Source organism: Poecilia latipinna, unplaced genomic scaffold (genome assembly GCF_001443285.1).
Source record: "Poecilia latipinna isolate Pla-1442-1.1 unplaced genomic scaffold, P_latipinna-1.0 Scaffold759, whole genome shotgun sequence".
Classification (NCBI taxonomy): Eukaryota; Metazoa; Chordata; class Actinopteri; order Cyprinodontiformes; family Poeciliidae; genus Poecilia; species Poecilia latipinna.
This window is the reverse complement of record NW_015113375.1, coordinates 181,093-203,641: the sequence shown is the minus strand read 5'-3', so window position 1 is coordinate 203,641 and position 22,549 is coordinate 181,093. Positions and strand designations below refer to the sequence as shown.

At 38.6% G+C, this 22,549-nt stretch overlaps 1 protein-coding gene across 1 annotated transcript in view; it reads right to left on the bottom strand.

Annotated features, from left to right (window-relative positions):
- Window positions 1-22,549, bottom strand: part of arhgef17 (Rho guanine nucleotide exchange factor (GEF) 17) — a 72,279-nt gene that overhangs the window by 43,915 nt on the left and 5,815 nt on the right. The gene's annotated exons all lie outside the window — the stretch shown is intronic.

Below are 22,549 nucleotides of genomic sequence, written 5' to 3'. Positions count from 1 at the left end.
TCAAAAACATCACAATATTGATCACTGATTGCGGCAGAGAAGAGATGAAGACCATTTTATTTCTTAAAGGTTTTCTATTTAAAAAATAATATTTGTTAGGTATTGAGGAAACCAGCAATAATAAAACTAAAGTAACAACATGTGCTGTGGCTTATTCTTTAACAGTAGAAATTGTGTAAACAATCACTTAGATTTTACATGAGCTTGTGGAAGAGTGCAGTCAAACTTCAGAGCCCGTTGTCTATATGAACAGAGGAGGAACTTAGTACCACAGATGAATGCCCACCTCCCATTTATAAGTTATTTTACCAGTGGGGCAAAACTAAAAAAAAAAACGGAAAACATGTTCTGTATCTCGACTACCAACACACACACACACACGCGCATGCCTACACACACACACACCGGATACTCCCAGGAAAAAGAAGCTGTTTATAACCAAGCTTGAAACACTTGCATTCCAAACACAAACACACAGAAACTTGATGTGATCCACAGGGGGTGCTTAACTGTACACATTAACTACTGCCTTGTTCAAATATTCACCAAATGTGTCACACTCCACTTTCTAACTCCTCCTCAACGCGCCGTGGGGTCCAGAACAAAGATATTACACATTGTGTTGCATTACATCACTCTGATGTAGGAGAAACCTTTCCAATGAAACATTCACTTCAGACCTGTAAACAAGCCCCCGCACTTAAAGTCATCTTTTTTTTTTATTTTTTATTTGAACTATGGAGATAAACTGTAATCAGAAGGCTTAAATCTCACATTTAATTTAACTTGTACCTTATAAACAGTTTATGTTGCTCATATACAACTTGCGTGTTGCTGTGAACGTTTGTGTTGCACTCTGTTCCCAATTACGGTCAAAAACTATTGCACATTATGTTAAACAACACAAAATGTTCTTGTTCTGGACCAGTAGGAATAGCAAAATTTCTTTAGTCGATTAAATGCCAGAATAAAGAGAGAGTAAAAAATGTAAAGAAATGTTATAATTACATTCATCCAACTTAGATATTTTACATAAATTTCTCTAATATTTGATAGAATCATCTTTGACTTTGGTTAAATGTTTTGGGTATCCTTCCACCAGTTTCTCAATGGTTTGCTGGAGCGGTGGTCCATTTCTCTGGACAGAAATGGGGCGACAGACTCAAGTCTGCAGGCTGCCTCACACACACACACACACACACCTTTTCAGATCTAAATCCTGTATACTGGCATTGAGATCGGGATTCTGCCATGTCCACTCTAAAACACTGACTTTGTTATTCTCCGACCACTTTTTTTTTTTTTTACTAATTCGGTGACATTTTCAGGATCGTTGTCTACTTGTGAAGATCGATTTGTCCCCAAGCTTCAAGTTTCTGTTTTGAGATTTTGATTGACATCATGATGTTATTCGTTTTGTAAAGTTCTCCAGTCAATCACTCTTGAGAGAAAAAAAACACACCACATCATAATGATAATTCATAATTAAGAGGGTGTTTGTCAAATTGAATCTTAGAGAGTGTGGAGCTAAATGCTTTACTTTGTTTTTACTCTTTTGTACTCTGAGCTCTTGAAACCGTTTCCTTGTTTGTGGTTATAAATCAGACTCATGTTAACATTTTTGTTTTCAGTAAACAGCTGATTTTTCCATCACTTTTAAATCACCGGTTGCCAAGAAGGATATAAAAAAAAGTCACTCGCAAAAGATGTTTTGGGTTTCCAGTTTTTTCAGCTAAGGAGCAGCCAACAATGGCAAAGGTAAAATTGGCACAAAATGATTCTTACTGTGAGGAAAAGTGTCCTTAAAACCGAGTTTTTGAACGTGTGCGTCAACAGCTAAAAAGCAAAAGGCAGAATATAAAATTCCAATTATGCCAAATCACTTCAAACACAAAATGTCAAGTTCACATCAGCCTCCCGGCATTGCTCACTCAGTCTCATGCTTCATCATCAACGTAGCAAATGTAAGAAATGTATTTTGAGGATGTGTTTAAACTCAGTTGGTATCAATGACGGCCATTTAGTTAATGAATAAGGTTGAGCAAAGTCTTAGGAGGAAAGAAGGCATTTGATGCCAGCGAAAGCACTTCCCAAAAAACTTGGTGTGCAGCCGGCATCTGATAAGAGAGAGAGAGAGAGAAACTGATTCCGACCGGAAAGTATGAGAATGAAAGAGAAGGGCATATAAGAAAAACACAAGGGGATGAATGAGTGAAAGTGAGCGCTTGAAGACCAAAATGAACTTCAGGACGGCATTAGATTCAGAAAGAGGTGGTGGAAAGAGAAGAAAAGAAGACCCCCTCCCCTTTTCAACCTCGTCCCGTTCCCTCTTGCTCTCTCCTTTTATGGCAGCGTTACGTGTGTGTGCCTCTCAGCATAAATGTGTGTTATACGGGCTCGGTCCCAGCGTTGCTCTCAAACCGAGCGATTAGATCAGCAAACAATTGCTGCCCAAATTCAAACCAAAGCTGCTCTCCACATCACTGCTGCAAGCACATTGGACGTTTAAGCTAAAAACAAAAACAAAAACAAAACAACAACCCCACATGGTTAAAATGCACTTTTTAATCAAGGCGAGCGAATCTAGATTATAATTTTAGGATTGTAGCTAAATATAACCCCAACAAAGTTCAACAAAATATGCCTATGGCCCAGGGCACAGGCTGGAAAGTAAAAAAACAAACAAACAAAAAAAAAAACTATGGGAAGTTGCATCACAGCCAGTCTGTTTAAGGGACAGATAAATCCCCTGGGATTTTTGCCTCAGAATGGAAGGAACTCAACTCAAGACTCCTCTCACTCCTTCTTCTTCTCCTCCCTTATATTTTCATTTCAACCCCTCCCTGCTCCATACTTCCCAGAATGCTGTAGTCTGAGCCCAAAATGCAGGACTGGAATGCAGGAATCCAGGTAGCATGTCTGCATAAACACATTCGCAAACAATGCATCCATCCACACATACTGCACAAAAAGGAATGCATGCGTAACCCCGGCCCCGGACATAAAACCGGAGCAAACAAGGTGATCGATGTTACTTTGGAGTAGAAGATTTCCATAAGTGGGAACAAAAACAGGGAGGCTTCACAGCTGGAAATACACTGCACAATTTTTTATGATCCTGTATGCTTTTATTTCTCTCTAAACAACTCTTGCAAGCTTCTTGCTCCTTCACCATAAATCAGAAAAGAAAAAAAAACGTTCTTCCACTCCAAGAGTTTCAGGTGGAGGCACACTAGACCAAGGATGAACATGTACAGCAGCTGCTCTGGGCAACAGAAGAGTTTAGAAACATGTCTCTGGGCATTCTTCACATTTTTGAAAAGTTGGGAGTCAAAAACCACAACTAACTCCGAAAAAGCCTCACCGCCGAAACCCTACTTGCTCATCTTTATGTCCGTTACCTCTGACATAACTTTAAAATCATCCATTATGATTTTGGAATCTGCACCTCAATTGGCCAACAGGAACACTATTAGTTGTGCACTCCTTTAGTTAGTTTGTGCATTTACAGAAAAGAAAGCTTTGTAGGAAAAGATAACAAGAAGTCTCATTTGGAGATTGCTATAAGACAAGTCGGCAGCGACATGGATGAAAACTGAGGCCGAGAACATTTTTTCCCTCAGAACAGGTTGCCGTTTTCAAAACACCTGCATCCACATGGGGCTATTTTCAGAAATGTCTTTCATTCACACAGAAGCACAGAGGACAGCTTTTAATTCTCCAGATCTGTAAACATGGAGTATGAGACATGAGCATAAAGCCTCCACAAGAGAACAACAAGAAAACAACAAGAAAACCTCATTAAATGTTCATTAAATGTTCATTAAATGTTCATTAAATGTTCTGCATTACAATCACAAAAATGGAATACGCCTATGTTGCCATTCTTGGGGTTATAGGTCAAGTTACAGGTTGCAGAAATTTCACAAAAAAAAAAAAATCACACAAACACAGGAGGGTGAAGGTTTCCCTCTGGAATCCATTTACAAAAAGAAATGTTTAGGGTGCCCTAAACATCGTTTTGGTCCAATGCAGAAAAGAGTGAAAATCTTTTGCCGTTTAGAAAAAAAAGGGTCCTGTGTGGATGTCACCACATCATCCTGAAGACGTTAACCCAACTGTGAAACACTGTGGTGGCGGCATCATCCTGCATGGCTGATTTCTTTAACAGTAAAGCTGGTCAGAGGTAATGGAAAAATGCATGGAGTAAAAACATATTGTACTTCAAAGCACCACCTAGTAATCAAAGCAGTAACATCTTGTCCTGTTCTAATCATCTCTAATGATTTAGGCTCAAGAATGTAATATTTATTTCTGCTCTGAAAAAGCCACATGTTTTCATTTGGCCATTTAAGATCTGTTCAGTTCATAAGTTTATTTTGGATCCTGACGTTTGGTAAATTGCTAAATTTCTCAGATTACCCGTCTGGTGTCAGTAATTCAACCCTGAAATCGCTTTTTAAAACAGCACCTGTTGTGAAAATAAAACTCCTAAGCAGTTATAAAGCAAACTATTATCATTTCTTTCCAAACACCACACGTCTTGCAGTCTTTCTCCATCTTACTATCTTTTCTCCTTCCCTCCCCCATCGTGTCATTATTCCCATCTCACATGGAGAGCAACAGACAGAAAGGGGGACAGAGAGGGAGGAAAGAAAAGTTTGTTTTTCCAGAGGGGACAACATTCCCAGGCCTGCACCATTCCTTTCTCTATTATTAGAGCACACACACACACGCACGCACGCACACACACACACGTTTGCGTGGCTATCTTTGTGGGGACTTTCCATTGACTTCCATTCATTTCTACTCATTTCTACAGCCTAAACCTTACCTTTACCCTTTTCCTAACCCTAACCATCACATACCTAACCCTATCCAAAACTCAATTCATACCTTAGCCCTAAATCTGACCACAAGGAGCAATTGGTCCCCACAACGTAATATATGTCAGGAAAATCGTCCCCACAAGGTGGGGACACACACACAAACAATCTAGAGTTCAATTAAACACACTCTAAAGGTCTGATCTTTTTTCCCATGCAGTCAACATGCAACACAAAGAGTCACCATGTTGAGTTAATGACAACATTCTTCAGTGCAGACTTTTTTACTGCAAGAAGACTCAGCCAACTGATATCAGTGAGGAGTTTAAAAGTGAGGTCAGAAGAAACACAAACAAATGATGTTTTCTCTCAAAATACAAGGAATTTAGCTGATAACGGCAAAGTTGTTCAAAAGGATAAAAGTTGCATGCTTTTTGAAAAGTCCAAATCTGTCTGTCATGGAACATGCTGGATTTGGAAATGTTGGCAGATTTTTGTAAATCTCACATGGAGCACATTAAACAGACAAAAAAATATAAAAATTAACGCTTCAGACTGAAAATATTGAACAGCATTTTACAAAAGCATATAAGTTCCTTTTTGCCAGAGAACACAACACACACTGAGTTACCGATTGTTTACGTAAGCTAATAATGCTAATTGCGAATAAAAGATGATGAAATCTGGAGGACTGCATTTGGAGAGTTCAATGATGCAGAGAGAGACAAGTCTAACTTTGGCCTGATTTTGAGAAGCATTCGTTTTATTTTACTAAAACACATTTTCATTGTTAAGACAGTTTAAATTTCAAAAAGAAAGATAATAAAAGATCAACTAATCAGATTGGCCAGGGTCAGATTCCTACTAACTCGGATCAAACAATGAGCTGCGGGAAAGCAGAGAGACGCAAATTAGAGGCTGAAGTGGTAAAAATTGTATTTGCTGTCATCTCAAACCTGTTGTCACTGTTGAATACTTACAATAAACATTCACCTGATTAATTTTCTACATGGATCATAACAACACTTTACAAACGACAGCCAGCTAAAGTGGTTTAGCAGAGTCAACGTAGCTGTGGAAGAGTCTGTCAGCCGGTCCGGGCATTTTCAGTCCCGCCTCCTGGAGGCACCAGGCATATTTTTTTCTCTCGTCAGAAATACAGCCTACCATTAGCTAGATTAGAGGTCATCATGTCAATGGTTCTTAAATCATAGTTTGGGTAAGAACAGTGCTTTGCTCCCTGAGAGTTAAGAGCTTAAAAGATCTGGAGGAGCCCATTACACTCAGGTGAGTTTCAAAACTCAGGTGGACGATAGATTGATGATGTTCTGCGGACCACCAAGTTGAAGTGACAGTCTCTACATTTCAAAGGCTGAAAAAAAAGTTTAAAAAGACAACAGCATGATGATTAGTTTATGCGCAAAAGAAACATGTTGCACAAAAAGTCAAAGTCAAGTTTGTGGCAAAAGAAGAACCCATTAAATAACCCATTAAATTCTGATCTGTACCAAGGTCCTTTTTATTGAAACTGCTAAATAAGCTGCCAGGCTTCATGAAAGTGAATTTCTCTGAGCACTCTTGTTCTGTGAGGCTGTTGCCAACAACACATTTCAGAAAATAAAAAAAAAAATAAAATAAAAACTGGTTTCCTCATAAAAACGTGTGATAAAACAGGTCCTATGTCTTGGAGGAGGTCAGGAATATTTCTGCCAATGAAAGAAAAAAAGATTGCTACGAGGGCAGGCTTGTTTAAAACGACGGAGATAAAACAGTGTCAAAGACAACAACGCTTACTGAAAATCACAAAAACAACTCGGAGATGGAAGCCATTTACAAATTAACTGAGGTAAGGTAGAAAACTTGAGCTTCGGGTCAAGGCCAGGTCCACAGTCCACTGCAGTCACGTGACAGCTCATGTCTCCAGTTCACATATTATGATTTTTGAAAAGTGTAGCGAGGAAACTGGAGTGACTAGCAGGTCGACAGTCACACATGAGGAGAACCTGCAGTAAAGCCTCAAGCCGACACTCGAACCAGCAACACTGACGATCTGAGACAGCAACTTATTTCTTTTGGTGACAAAATTGAGGCGTGAGCTGAAACTGTGGAGAAAGCAAGAAAACTGACTATGAGCTCACAACTCACACTAATAAGTTCACCATGGATTCATGTATATTATTCAGCTAATCTGTTCATTTGTGAAGTGATGGTCAATACTGGGTTTTATTATAATTTGGAAGAATCTCCTCACGTTTGTTGAGGGAAAAATGTTATAACTACAGGAAGAAAAGGTCCAAAAAAAAAAAAAAACCCACCATTGACGTATAATAAAAATCATAAATTTTTATAACAAAGTCCTACTGCTATGTGATCTAATTATAAGTATGACAAAACGGCACTAAAGACATTTCATATTGTCTCATATGGGGCCATATGGACAACAGCGATTTTGTTGATATATATTTCGAAGACATGCTCCAGCTACGTTTTGCGATGTGTTTGCCTACCAAGACTGCATGGATCACTTCCGGTTCAGACTTGTGGGAACTACGCATTACTAGGAGTCGAAGTGTTTTAAACAAAAACCATGAGAGCTGAACGCTTCCTTTGACCTTCATTTCTCGCCAAAGAATAACGAATCTCTTCAGCTGCGGTGAAAAACTTTACATTTGCAGAAATCACCGAAACAATCGTACGTTTTCTCTTTTTTCTTTTCATGGACTCAAAACCTACAGAAGGCCATCCGATACCTGAGAAGTGGTTGGGCTACGAGGTCCGGATGAAAACTTGAATTAGATGTGTTCAAACATTAGCAGACACACAGGTAGACTAGAAATAAAAGTAAGAAAAAGTATGATTAAGTGTAAAATGTGCCTTGCAGGTACCAACTGTAGTTTTAAATATAAATGTTCTGTATTTGTGTGGCAATGTGTCGGGTCCAGAGGACCCAGAAGTGCTTCACATTACATTCAACCAGTCGCAAACTGATGGTAGTGATAATTGTTGTGATAGTTAGGAGAGTCTGACAGAAGCTCCAGCAGCATTTGGACCTTTGGAAAAGGCAAGACGGGTGAAGTGAAATAAAGATTAGCAAAAAAAAAAAAGAAAAGTAGAAGACATGGAAGAAGAAGAATGTACATCAACTCTTCTTCTTAGATATGGCCGTCTATGTTTTGGTGCATAACTCATGTTAGGAGCTCTACATGTTTTGTAAGCCAAACACCAGCACATGCACACATAGTCTTTAATGGCTGAAAGCCTGTTCCCTCTGTATATAAGATCCAGATGTGAACGTAGTGGGAGAGAAGTTAAAAATAGAGGAAGAGAGGTGAAAGGAAAGGGGGAGAGAGAAAGACCAAAACAAGGTATGAAGGAAACAAGTTGAACAAACAGAAACAACAATATTAGAAGGTGAATGCTGAAGGAAAGTAAGAGTAAAACAAAGTTAACACAATGACACTAATTGTCTTTCTTTTCCATTAAGCTTAAATTGAAACTTTAGCCTCTCTGATGTCACCACATTCCTAAGGGGAAAAAAAACAAAACATTGATGCCATGGATGATGAAAAATACACAAAAGGATGACCATCAACTTTCACCAGCCAAAAAAAGCCCAAAGCTCTCATAGCCGCTTAAAAAAGCTCCCCCAAATCCCCTCTCTCTTCTTTTCCTCTCACCAGATACAAGAACCATTTAGTGTGCATGTGTGCGTGCGTGTGTGTGTGTGTGTGTGTGTGTGTCCACGATGCTCTGAAAATGCCTCCCCCAAACCCACTTCCTGCCCTGCCCTCTCAATGAAGACAATTATGGTTTTTGCAAGAAGGATAACACAGAAGAAATAGCTCCATAAAAGGCAGGATCCATGTCGTTTTCACCTCCACACACATTTTTCAAATTAAAAGCCAATATGGCAGGTTTTTAAATATTAGCTTCTTTGTTCTTGCAGATGCTGAGTAACGACACAAAATCTGAGCATTCACTGCACTTACGAAGACAAAAAACCCTGCAGCCTTCAGTTTGAGCACAAATATGTGTTTCACTGCTGTAAATCTGAATGCAATTTCACTTGAAAGTGAAATAAATCAGTGCAAACTCAACTGCAGTTTGCACTAATCAAAATGTGCAGCCAGATTAGAGAGTGAGCGCAGCTTGATTTATAGATGATGATTTAAACAGTTTGTGGAGAAGCTGCCAGCTGCAAAACCGCCAAGCCAACAGAAAGCCTGTTTACATGAAATTGCATGTTATTAACAAGCTGGATCCCATTTTACATTTGCTTTTCTGCAGCCTTTCTGTGTCATTCATGTCGGCATTATCGACACTTCGGCATGAGTCTACGGGTTGTCAGACTGCATTCAGAGGCATGTAAAAAATATGAGAACGCCTGGGTTTATTCAACATACGTAATGTCAATTCACTCAAAAAAATGAACATGAACGAGAACATTCTGAATTTCAACACACAAGAAATCACTGAAGCTACTTCAACTAAAAGTGTATGAAATACGATTTTGTTGGATGACTAAAACGACACAAATATTTGGTGTCAACTTGTAAAGAACCCATTGACTTTTTCAGAGTTTAATACATTAAAAAACAGATGCAAGCATTTCTTGTGGGAGGACTAAATATTTAACAGGTTATAATGTTTTCCCATCACTGTCCTGCAATTGTTTTTCCATTTCCATGATGACTGGCTTTTCTATTACATGATTTGAAGCAAAATAACTAGGCGGTGTTCAGGAGAGGGCTAACAGTAGTTCCTGGAAGAAAATTATACCTGTGAACGAGAGGCTGTGATTGCGGGAAAAAGGAAACTAAATCGGCAGCCTTGAATACAGTACGTGCAAAAATAAATAAATTCAAGAATTACTGTCAACTAAGTTCGCCTGGTAAGTTTATTCTGCAATAAATGAGTTTTACCCATACTACTAGTGGCAGATAAACTGTCCATATAACCGGCCGTTTTAGGACTTTTTTGCATCACATTTAATTCATGCCAAATTAAATGTTAAAATTCTGCATCATATTGCTTTTAAATTAAAAGCTCCACCTGTTGCAGTCTTGGCGCATCGCCTAAGGGATTCCTTCTTCTAACTCTCCCTATGGTTTAACTGTTTTTAAAATTAAAGTCTGAAAACTTCAAGATGCATGTTTATTAAGCAGCAGACTGCAGGCTATTTAGTGGAGCAGATAGCCAGTCTAATTAAGAAGCTACAATTAGCTTGCTAGACCCCCAGCATCACTCTATAAAGAGTAGAGTGGCGGAAAGTTAAAATATTCTGTATAATGCTAATTTTCAGGTGCCTAAATCTATGCATCAGAATCAAAATACCAAAAAATACATGTCATAAACATTACTTCAATAATACTGCAGTAGCTCTATCTCTGAGTTTTACATTAGAGCAGTTAGGTCACATTATGCATTTTAAGTTTTGTAAAAACACTTTGATGCCGTGATATTTTTAGCTTACAATTGTCCAATCAAATAAGCAAATATTTGTGAAATAAAATAATCTAATTACGCTTAGCTTGTAAAGGGGGCAGACACAAAAAAAGCCAAAGAGAGTAAAAACAAACAAAAAAATCTAATCAAGTTAGAAACTAGAAAGGCAATGATGATGAACAAAGGAGTAAATAAAGCCTCGATGGACATAGAAGCAAACATCTTCCCTCTTTATCATCCTGAAGAAATAAGACTTTACTTCAAATTCAGATTTGGAACTTTTTTCTAGTTAAATGTTGCCTGCACAACATTTAACTAGAGCCTTGAAACATTTTAGTAGAAGATGTAGCCGCACGACAACAGAGACACCCAGAAGAGAAAATAAATCACCACAGTAAAAGAGACTGCAACTCATTCTTTGGTTCAGGTGTCTCATCTGAAGAATTGCTTTTTAAATATCCATACATGAAAAACAAAAAACAAAAAAGTCATCCAGTTGTTTCGCACTGGAGATCAGTCACAATAGTGCAGTGTTTCTGTGACATTTACTGGAAACCTTGCTTTCCTGAATAGCTTAACTGTGGTTGACGTACGCTGTCCTAGATCATTTTCCTCCATACTTAACAAAAACAACAGAACTGCAAAGTTAATATTCCACATAACATACTTGAAGAGGTTAAAAAAAAAAAAAGAAAAAGCTGAAGTCTTCTTGAAAATAAAAAGCCCATTGAGCGGTGAAGAAGGACTACATTGTTTCAGGAGAAACTGTTAGCGACAACCCCCTGACTGCTGTCACCGGGTGACGGGAGCCTCGTGTGAACCCTTCCAACAGGTCTAAGGGGACGCACGCAAACGCAGGCGCATTCCTCTGGTCAGATAAATGGCAGTCATCATCATTAACCATCATCATTGCCATGGCGATTACTGCTGTTATTTTTGGCCAGATATTCACTTCACTGGATGGGTGTGAGAGACAGCCAAGGGACAGAGGAGCAAAACAGATACACTGGACTTCAAAAAAAAGAAGAAAGAAAATCAGTGAGAGATATATCAGATGTAGACTATGCCATGAAAAAAATGAATATTTACCTGATTAAACATTTGTTCTGTTTTTACTTTTCTGTCATGTTCCAGATCATGTAAAATATTTTATATTAATAAAAAGTAACCTGAGCAAAAGAGAAAAGAATCAGTTTTCAAATCATGTCTAATGTTTATTATGAAAAAAAAAGATGTCTAAATTTGACCCTATGTGGAAAAAAAAAACAATTTTACCCTGCACCATATAGAGAATATATAAAGGCTATATATAATCGACATAGCATTTGATCTATTTTGATTAAACTTGAATCTAATACACAACGAAACCAGGTACTACATCATTAGTATGTAATTTCAGAATATGTAAAGCCAGCAGTTGCTTCATCCCAACTTGTCCCTTTCTCACACAGTGAGACGTCACCTCTGCTTCCAGTATAAAAATTGACCGCTCACAGGAAGACAGAAGAAAAAATACTGCAATTTATAGTCCAGAAAGAGCAAACAGAATTGGCTCAAAAATGGTATTGGTAACAATTATTATTCTTCCTATTATTACACTATTTATTTTAAAGTCATACAGTTACAGCAATTGTAAATCTCACACACGCTACTTGGTTTAGGAAGCAAAGATAACGGAATGAATATTTTTACCAAACATATTTTTGTTGGGATGCAGAATATTAGCACACCATTGTGCTAATATTCACAATGTTGGCAATGGTGTGCACAACATTGTGAATATTGTGCTAACAGCGTTAGCACAACTTTTATACTTAATATAAAAGTTGTCATGACAATTTTAGCCGGAGATGGTAAGATTTTCCTCTCAATTCTCTTTTTTTATATCCTCACAATGTGCCCACTACACTAAGATTTTTGATCTATTTTAAATCAAAGCATGAAGGACGGTGAAAGTCCATCCAGGGGACCGAATACGTGTGTACATACATGCCTCCCATTAAAGCTACCCTTTTTATAAAGTCTTTTTCTGATTGTGCAGCCATGCTCTTTCATTTCAAGAGAAGCAAAAGATGACAAATGTCTTAAGATGACATTTAGGTTTTTTTGGAGACTGAGCTCGCCCAGGCGGTCTTAAATATGTTAGCAGTTGTTTTGAAAATAGACTGAACAATGAAATGGCTCATTTTAAATTCTTTTGAGACTTCTTTGAACTCCCTTAACTTGTCTGCCACTACAATGTCATTTCTGACATGGTTTTGATCTGCAGATGGTGACGACAGTCACTTCCACAGTCGGGACCACATCAGGGTGAATCATTGTCCTGCAGGTTAAAATAAATCAAACCTCCTGCAAAATGCTGAGTACTAATGTTCTCATTGTGTACTGAGGTGATGCACCTGTGTGATTTTAAATTTGAGGCTGTACCAATTTATTCACTACTAGAAACTGATTTTATTATTACATTTCCTGATTATTTTTAAATTATTTATCTTTAGTTTCTGCCTCCAACTTTAAACTTCTATGATTTAACACAGGACCCTCAACAACTTCTATATTTCAATCCAATTTAAAAATGGTCTGCATGAGCTCAGACAAACATTAACAACAACTTAAATGTTTAGATTACAAACTAAGAATGTGACTCATGAATTTATAATCCACAAACTCGTACCAAAAGTGAACTTCGGCTTACAGAGGCCGAAGCTGAGCAAATGTGAAAGTCAATATTTTTAAAATGTCGTCTTTAATGCCATTGGTTCTCATGACTTTGATCACCATGTGATCAAAAGACACAAGAACAATATGAACAAGCCTAGAGTAACGTAAACCACATGCTGCGAATGATGTTATGACAGCACAGATGCAAAATCCACATGACAGTGTTGAAGTAATATGACAACAGCAGCTTAGAGCAAAAATATTACAAGATATTTTCCCGATAAAATATCAAAGTCCACTTTTCAGGCTGCTCCAAATATTTAAACAAAGCCAAAAAGCCTTTGATGAAGTTTTCAGCGACCAGGACAACTATCTTTATCCTACGCAACGACGTCAAGGAATCAAAAAGTGAGACTGAAGCCGACGATTACGTTTGAAACTCAATCTATTCTGCACAGACAAAGAGCAAACACCACCTGCCTGTCGGGTATCTCTGGTCTCAGGTGCTCCCATCTTTCCATCGCCGCCATCCTCTCCCTGAGCTTTGATCCGTGAGCCCAGCAGCCATTCGGGAGCCCAGCAGCCATTCGCGAAAGTGTCAGCGCTGTGACACTTTCGCCGCCTCTCGTTGCCGCCTCTGTGCACGTTTCTTAACTTGCAGCTAGAGCACGAGCCGAACCGTCGGATAGAGGCCATAAGACAGACGAAGGACAAGGTGAGCAAAAGATAAAGAGACAAAGAAAACAGAAGGAGCGCTGCATAGTTCATGTTTCTCTGAGTGACAAAGCCTTGAGGGAACGCTCGGTGGCCAAACCAACCCACAGCTACATTGGGGCTCGAAGTCCATCTATGAACGTTTTTGTGCTGTGCCTGCATCCAACCACGCTCTGAAACATGCAATGTAATATGCAGCATGATGCAAGGAGGGCACAGTCGTAGCACTGTGTGAGAGAAACTGGCAGAAAGTCTTTAACAATGACTTCCTGTAGAAATAAGCGCACATCCCCATCTTACATGCATAGATGCATGGTGATGTAACTCCAGCTACCCACACTCTGAAAGCTTGTCACCATACTCTTTGGTTGCCATCATTTGTTTAATGAAAGAAAAAAATTCACTGTATGTATGAACAGTGTGATGTTTAGTAGATGCAAGTGTAAATGCTGGTGTAGCATTAAATAGAGCTGCCCCTACCCCACCTGTTGCTGCACACTGTGGATTAGTCGGTTGAAGAAATGCTCCAGCCAACTAATATGGAAAATACGCAGTAAGTCAAAGCTTTTTATGCTTTGTCAAACAATAAATCCATACTTCAACGTATCTTATAATTGCTATTTCATCCATAGATGTCTAAATAAAAATCTGAGAAGTGCCGAGTTCATTTTTATTTGACACCCTTACATCAGTACTTTGTGGAATCACCCCCAATGTCCAGGTTTTAACAATTGATAGTACTGGATTTTATTTGGAGGTGTCAGAGTAAAGGGTGAATACAAATGCATGCTGCACTTGCCCATGGTGATCAGGGCAACAACCCCACTTTTTTAACTCAAACTGAAACCCCAAACTTGAGTGTAATAGTGGTAACCAGAGACCTGGTGCAGCTTTGCAGTGAAACTTTGTAATAAATAAAGCTAGGTTAATCTTAGTAATCCCAGCTGCATATAGAGATTAGCTACAGCAAAGAAAGATAAACTGAGGGAATTTAAAAAAACTGAGAAGTTACCACGATTTCTTCTGTAATGCTTAATCTAAGTTAATTTGAAATATTTATTATCAGTGATCAAAGAAAAAAAAGGGGGGGTTGGAACCTGAATTTTTGGGCATATGTTTTAAAATATGTTGGAAAAATGTATCTTCTCCAGCTGGCACGACTTAGTCAGCATTACGTCAGTCATCCAGCGACTGAATACTATGTTTCTCACGTTAGCATATTTGCAGCCACAGTGGGAGCAGATGTCTGATTCTGAGAGAAGCCAAAAAGGAAGGCTAAAATTTCACTGGGCATACCAAAGACAGTTGAACCAAAGAAAAAACAGTCTTCAAAAGGTGAACATGTTTATCACAATCAAGTAAAAATGCCTCTTTTTTATGTTTTATTTTTTACGTTGCCCACATGAACCATGCCAAAATCTTCCAGTGCACACAGAACGGCTGAAATGGCAAGTCTGTTAGAAAGTGCTGGTTCAGGAGAGGCTTTCCTTACACAAGCAAACTGCTCTGTAATTACACTGGGTGGATCCACATCAGCCGAGAGACGAGAGCTAGAAAGGGACAGGAGTCAGGAACAAGGAGGAAAAATCAAGACGGACGACGACGCAAATTCATTTTTTACATGGGCAACAGTAAAATAATAATAATACAAAAAAAAAATCTGAAATACAGAAAACAAAAAAAAAACCAAGGGAGGCTTTCCTTAAAAGGCCATGCTAAAGATTTTCAAAGCGTAGAGCAACTGTGACTTACCCAGCAAGGACATTCAACAGTGTTTTCCCACAGTTTGTTTTTTTTTTTTTTTTGTATATACATGGACGCTGTGAGAAACCAGATGGAGCCTCACTGCAGACAGAGAGACACTTCACGTCATCCGTTTTAATGTCTTAAGAAAACTTTAATCATCCACTTGCTAGTGCTAGAACTCTAAAAATGAGCTGGAAATGGCTGACAAATATTCAAAATTACCACCTGAAACTTTATCTTAAATAACAGCTTTGGCCAAAAGCTGCTACTATAGTTGATAGCTTAAAGCAAACTACTAGTAAAGGTTTTCCGTTACTGATGTTCATATTGCCAAGCAAAGACCATTGTTGCCACAATCCTAGATAACAAAGGATTGGTCCACACAAAAATACAAGTACTACCTACTGTACTTCTGGTCAAATTTCTGCAAAAACATCAGACTAGAAGGAGCAAATATTATACATAAAAAAAATAACAATTATACGAATCTTTCTCACTGGGTCCATTTTGTGTGCAAGTACTGTTGCACACCTGCTCAGCATGAGGAAAACCGAATCAGACGAGTGGAAAGCCAAGAGGAAGCGATGAAGGAGAGAGGTGACCAGGCCGTGTGGGATGCCTGGACAGGAACAGATTAAATAATATATATATAAAAAAAAAACTGGAAAACTTCCAGGCCAAAGCAGAAAGAGAAGATGCATCCCAAGTAAAGTTGTACGTAATACAACTAAGTCTACTCCTGCTGTTTCCATGACATTTAATAGAAGAGAAGGTAGTGCATTGGTGCTATTATTTAAACATTCATAAATAAATGATCTTCTGTGCCTTTGCATCAGAAGGAGATCTGGTGGTTTGCCTGTCTTTGCTGATGTCTTTCCTTTCCTGGGCAACACAATCACCTTAAAAAGTAAATTAAGACAGCTGCCCATCATCTCAGGAATAGACCCAAGAGAGAAAAACAGAAAAGTTCCCCGTTTCAAGCTCAACGAATATGGCACATTCTACAAAGCTGAATCGAAATGAAGCAGAAAACCTTCTAGAACACTGTGTTTCAACAAAAGAGACCAAAGCGGACATGTTCAGCCACATAGCATAGCACAAACACCTCATTCTAATTGTCAAGAATGGAGGAGGAAAACTTATTATCCAGGCTCATGTTGCAGCCACAGGACCTTGGCACCTTGCAGTTTCTGTTTGCCAATGTATTCTAGCGTCAATAGTGACGCCATTTGTCTGACAACCAAAGCTTGGCCCACGTAGCACTGGACGACGATTCCAAAGCAAATCTACCAGCTGATGGAAAAAGAAAAGAATCAACATGCTGCAACGTCCCAGTGGCAAAACACAGACCTCGCTTTGGTCGATATGATGTAGGGGGATTTCCGAAAGCTAAATGAGTACGCGCAATCCTCAACCAAGTGGATAGATTTAGTGACAATATACAGCTCAGAGAGTCCTAAAGAAACCTCCATTCGTCCCCCTACTTATTTGTAGTTTTGTAGTCAGATTGTTTTTGTCAATATACAATTTTGAAAGAAAATCCAGCTTGGGAAGTCGACATATTTAGACTACTTGACATGCTACCGGCTGGCATTTGCAAAAGCAGTCAAATCAAGAGCGCCATTCATGTTCCTTGGTGCTGACTGCCTGTACCCCTCAGAGCAGAGATAAGCAAATTAATGCATATTTGCTTTTTCTACTATTAAAATAGGCAGTTACAAGCATTTTACAAACGGTCTCACGTGATCATGGATTTTAGATATTTGCTGCCCTGCCAGCATGCCTAGGTGGGCCCCATCTGGGGAAAAGGAGGGCAGACCATATGGGTCCCATATGGGTTTGTCCGCGGGTTCCACGATGGCCCCACATGGGTTTGTCCATTTAGGGCCCATGTAGGGCCCATGTGGGCTGTGGCCCTACATGGGCAAACCCATGTGGGGCCATCGTGGAACCCGCGGACAAACCCATATGGGGCCCATACATCAGCCCTCCTTTCCCCCACATGGGTCCCACCTAGGCATGCTGGCTGGATGGCAGCTTTGGTCCCTAACCTCTTTAAGGCCACTTTAATACTTTAAGTTATTGGCTGAAGGTGTTTTTCCAAAAATGATGATTTATGTGTTGCACTTCAATTATCACAGATTATTCCATTTTGAAACAATGGTGTCCAGCTTGGTTTTAAAATGTACTCCAAAAAAAGAAAGGATGAATGTAGGTTTTGTTCAGTACATGAGTTTATTATTTATTATTCCGTAAGGTCAACTAAACCTCAAAGTTTTTTGAAAAAAAAAAATGCACATACAAGATATGTGATAGATTTCATCAGACAGTTTTTAATCAAGCCTCAAAGGTTTTTAGGTGGTGGTGTCAGAATGTTTTGGATCGTTGCACGTACCAGTCAAAAGCTGGTCTGGTGATTCATTCTCCCAGCTAAGAACTTTCTGGAACAGTTTTCAGAGTAAAAGGTCCCCCAGCAGACACCAGCTATGTGTCACAGATAGCACAGATATCCACAGCATCATCTTTTATCTTCTGATTCATCCCACCTCCTCCTCCCACTTATCCGCAGAGCCAGAACAAGCCATATCCTGAACCTTTCATCTCACCAGCACATTTTAACCTCTCACATGCACGACTTTTTAGACCACCACTACCCTCCGCTGACCTTTGTAAGTAAAGGAAGAGCTCCAGGCACCAGCTCAATATTCACCATGTGATGTGGCCTTTCATTCAACTTTCAAGCTGGCCTTTAAAAAGAGTTGATTAATGGATTAGAGATTGTTTTCTCTTTTTCTGATTTTGGTGGGAGGGTTTATATAAAAGTAATTGTTTTTAAAGGCATAACAAAACAGTCATCAATCATATTTCTTTCTAATAACCAAAGTAATAGCTACTGCAGATGGGCAATGTTGGCTTAAATTTTTATCACATTGACATTTATTGCAATAATGATAAAAGTATTGGCAATTCAAGTATCACTACATGTGGCCAGAGTCTAACAAACACAAATAGTGCTCTAAAAATAAAACTTACCCAAATATTTAATAGGCTTCTTTAGTATATAACTGTAGACAAAAATTACACTCAGTCATTCTTTCAAAGGCAGTGATTTAAATGAAGCTCCTATAAAACTAAGCCAAACAATACCAACAATATTGTCAGGGTGTTTTTTTTTCAATCATTAAAGTATATAATTATTCTGCTAAATCTGAACTCTAACTATTACGTTATTTTCACAATACCACAATACGGTTCAATAATTCCTTATCCAAAGTTGCTGCCATCATTTCAGCCTCTCATGCAGAGTTTGTCTCCCATTTATGACGTTGTGAATAGAGGCAATTGAATGCAATTTTGAAAAATGCTGCAGCATTCTAGAGGCTAAACAAAGCTAAAACAAAATTCAAAAAGCCTCCTTCAGTTAAGAAAAAAACAAAACAAAAAAAAAACGATGCAGCAACGACGGCGCATCACACCATAAAGGAGAACCGGAAGGAGAGTTGACTGGTTGTCACAGAGAAAAATAACAGTGTGGTGGATTTCAGCCGCCCAAAACCACTCAGGTTGGATATCTTTGAATAATGTGTATATTTACTAGATTGTCATTATTGATTTTTTTTTACTAAAAAAAATAAATAAAAATCCACCAAAACTTTGTTTCTAAGCCAAAAACACAGTACATCATATATTAGACAAGCAAAATCATCGCAAAGGCATGCTGGTTGTCTTTACTGTTATGCAAGTATCTATTTACCTAAAACCAATAATGATTTATGACCTTACAGAGTCCACTTCAGTCTCCGTCTTTATTGTGTGTAAAGAATTTTACTCAACAGAATTATGAAGTTAACATCAAATGAGTTTACAGCCCAGGTCTACCTTTCCATTTGTTTAAGTCTGGTTAGCATAACAAGGGGATTATAAAAGAGTGGCTGTAGAAAACGTAGATGGAAAGTATTTGATTCCATGTGGGTGGTCAAATAAAACAAAGTCACTCATAAATCTATAGTTATAAACACTTTGCTTTTAAACCTAATCCATGAAGAGTTGATCTAAACCAGCTTTTCCCTCCCTCTCCAGTTATGTCCTTTCCTCCATCTGTCTTCCTTAAACACCACAACTCATAGCTTCTGTCGACATGACTCATTATTCAAATCATATTGAACAACGTAGTACACTTTCATGCCTGGTCCGAGGGAAGATATTGCAAAGAGTACGCAAGAAATCAAGTCACTAGAGTAGGCTGATATGATTATGGGCAGCAAACAAAATTTCATAAAATTTAACATTTCATGTTCTAGAATTAGAACATAAAACGTTCTAGTTCTAGAATATCTTATAGCCCAAATTAGGTCATTATGACACACACTCACTGCAAATCTTCATCTCTTTTGGGAAGTTGAGAGTTGTTATGCAACAAAAGAAGAGGCTGAGAATGGACCACATTCCTGCTGCCTGTTAAAGTGAAGACTGCTTAAATGAGCAGAAGACATGCACACATAAAAGGTCAAGAGGAAACTCCATCCGTCACAGTAATGTCACAAAAACAGCATGTGCACTGACATTTTTTTTTTTCTGAGCGAATAAACACGGCCGGTTACAGCAACATCTTATGGTACTATTTGTTCAAACCTGCTTGTTCAGTTCCTGTGAAGTTAATTTCATAATAATGGATTTGTGAGAAGTACTGTACTATTATTTTTTTTAATGGAACATAAAAAATGACCAAAAACTAGACAGTTCTCCTTAACTTTTCTATTAAAGGCTTGTCTCCTTTTCCCCTCCCTTCATTTTTGCTTCATTCTTTAACTGCGTCTCACTTCTATTTTAATCCTGTTACTTTTTTAAGCCAGTACGCTTCCTTCCAACTCCTTTTATTTCTTTTTCTTTTCTCTCTCCGTCTACCTGACATTTGGCTTGTCGGCATGGACTACACTAAAGTTATGACCTCACTTCACAACAATGCTCCAAAGACATAGCAGAGAGAATAAGCTGGACATGAGCTGGAATCTATGGGAATTAGACTGAAAAACACAAATGGAGATGTGAAAAGGCAACACGCTGGCACAACATTACAGGCATGCAATCGATAAAGACTGGCAAAAACATCTGGAAGGGGGAGGGAGACTGGATTTAGATCAAAAGAATAACACTAGAGCAGAGAAAAAAAGAATAGGTAAAACTGAGCAAGGTAAAGGTGGAAGAAGGAAAAATATTCCTTCCTTATCCCCATAGAATTTCAGCATTTTCCATCTGTGCTTCTCCAAACCCCTGAAGGTTCATTTTTAGCCCGGTACAGTCATTGCATTCAGTCCAAATCACACAGGCCGTCAGAGTTCACAAGAGCTGCAGGGCACCGTTCTAAACCTAATGTGCTGGCTCCAAACGTTTGAACAAGATACTGACATGTTCCAGGCAAACAATATGCACAAAGGCTCACGCACACACACAAAGCAGAGGAAGAGAGAAACCAGTTTATGACACACACACACAGAACAATGAGCACCAGTCGCACTGGACATCGTCAAACCCTCCAGTTACCACAACAACTTCCCATTTCCCTTAACCCATTTCCTGCTTGGAAAGGTCGTTTGCCAGCTACCGCTTCTGTGACTGCAGCAACAGGGAGGGAAAACCAACGAGCACCAAGGTAACAAAAGGGAATGAATTTAGCAGCTGAGCATCTTAGTTTAGTGCTAAAGTTAAGCAAAATTACAAGGAAGCCAATGTGATTGTTCAGGAAAATAAAAAAACAACAAATAAACAAAAAACAGCAAGCCTGGGATTGATGAAGGATCCAGATCACTTTGTACCCATGTACTTAAATTATAGAGGATCACCTTATTTTTTTTCTTTAGACTTCAGTATTTTCTTGCATTGTGGAGATAACTAGTCCCAATGTTTCACAAAATTTAATTCATTTGTAAATTATTTTCAGAGAACCTTAAAAATAATTTTTTTTTTCCAGTTCTGGTCCCTATATAAATGTGGATTTCCATGAAATATTACAGTTTCCAGTTTCTCACTAGTAAATAAGCTAAACCAGCTCTGAGCAACCTCCTGCTGGTAGCTATTATTCGTTGGAGTCCTATAACTTTGTTAGACTCTGAGTAAATTGTAGAAAATTACTGTAAATTCTCAGAAAACTACTTTAAACCCACTCCCTCACCGCTGTGGGAACAAATTGACAAATGGCAGATTAAAAATAAAAAAATAAAAAAAAAGTCCAGTGCCAGATGGCTCCATTTCCAGGGGAGCCAGATGAACGACTGCAAATGCATAATATACCAAAGAGATGATACAGTAAGTACAGATTGCCATTTTCTAGATAAGCCTTATTTTTTCAAGGTTGTGGGGTGGCTAGACCCTGTCTTGCAATCAATGAGCAAAACTGTAAGACAAGAGACACACAGGGGAAACAACCTCATGATAAAAGATACCATAAAGGCAATCTTGAGAGATCAATGAGCCTATTGGTCTCACATAATCCATTCAAAATATTCCATGTACCAACATCAAGCATCCCCACCAGAAAAAAAAAGTGAGCACAGGGGTACATAGCTATCCCAGTGATGATGTAATGAACCGAAAGTCCTGAGTTTTGGTTGCAGCTTTCCTGCATGAGGTACCAAAGTTGTTTTTACTTTCTTCATACCTCACAGCCACATCCGTGACTGCAAATAATAATAACTTTGACCCGAGCCAGTGATCTGCAGCAAAGATTATGTCTATATAGAGATGTTAGAAATACACACAGGCAAATTTAATTCCCTTTCCATTCACTTTTAAACAAGTAACTACTCAACATAAGTTTAAAAAACGTGACATAACAGAGCTTCACTTTGTTTATATTGCTATGAACTACAAACACCGGATTATGCCACCCTAATATCTGCAAATAAGACAAAAATAAATCTCTCAGCCTTTAAACATAGCATTACATAACATACCCTGATTGGGAGAGTATATTATTGTATGCCTTCTCTATGACTCCTACCCTGGCACAGTCACAATTGATGCTGGGGCAAAACAAACGAAAAAGAAACAGCAGGCCCTGGACTACCCCTTAATGTCTTTTGTGTGTTTTGTTTAATTAAACTAATAACATCCACTAATGTTAGTTTAACACTCCTCAACCTTTCAATAGCTTCTGCCAT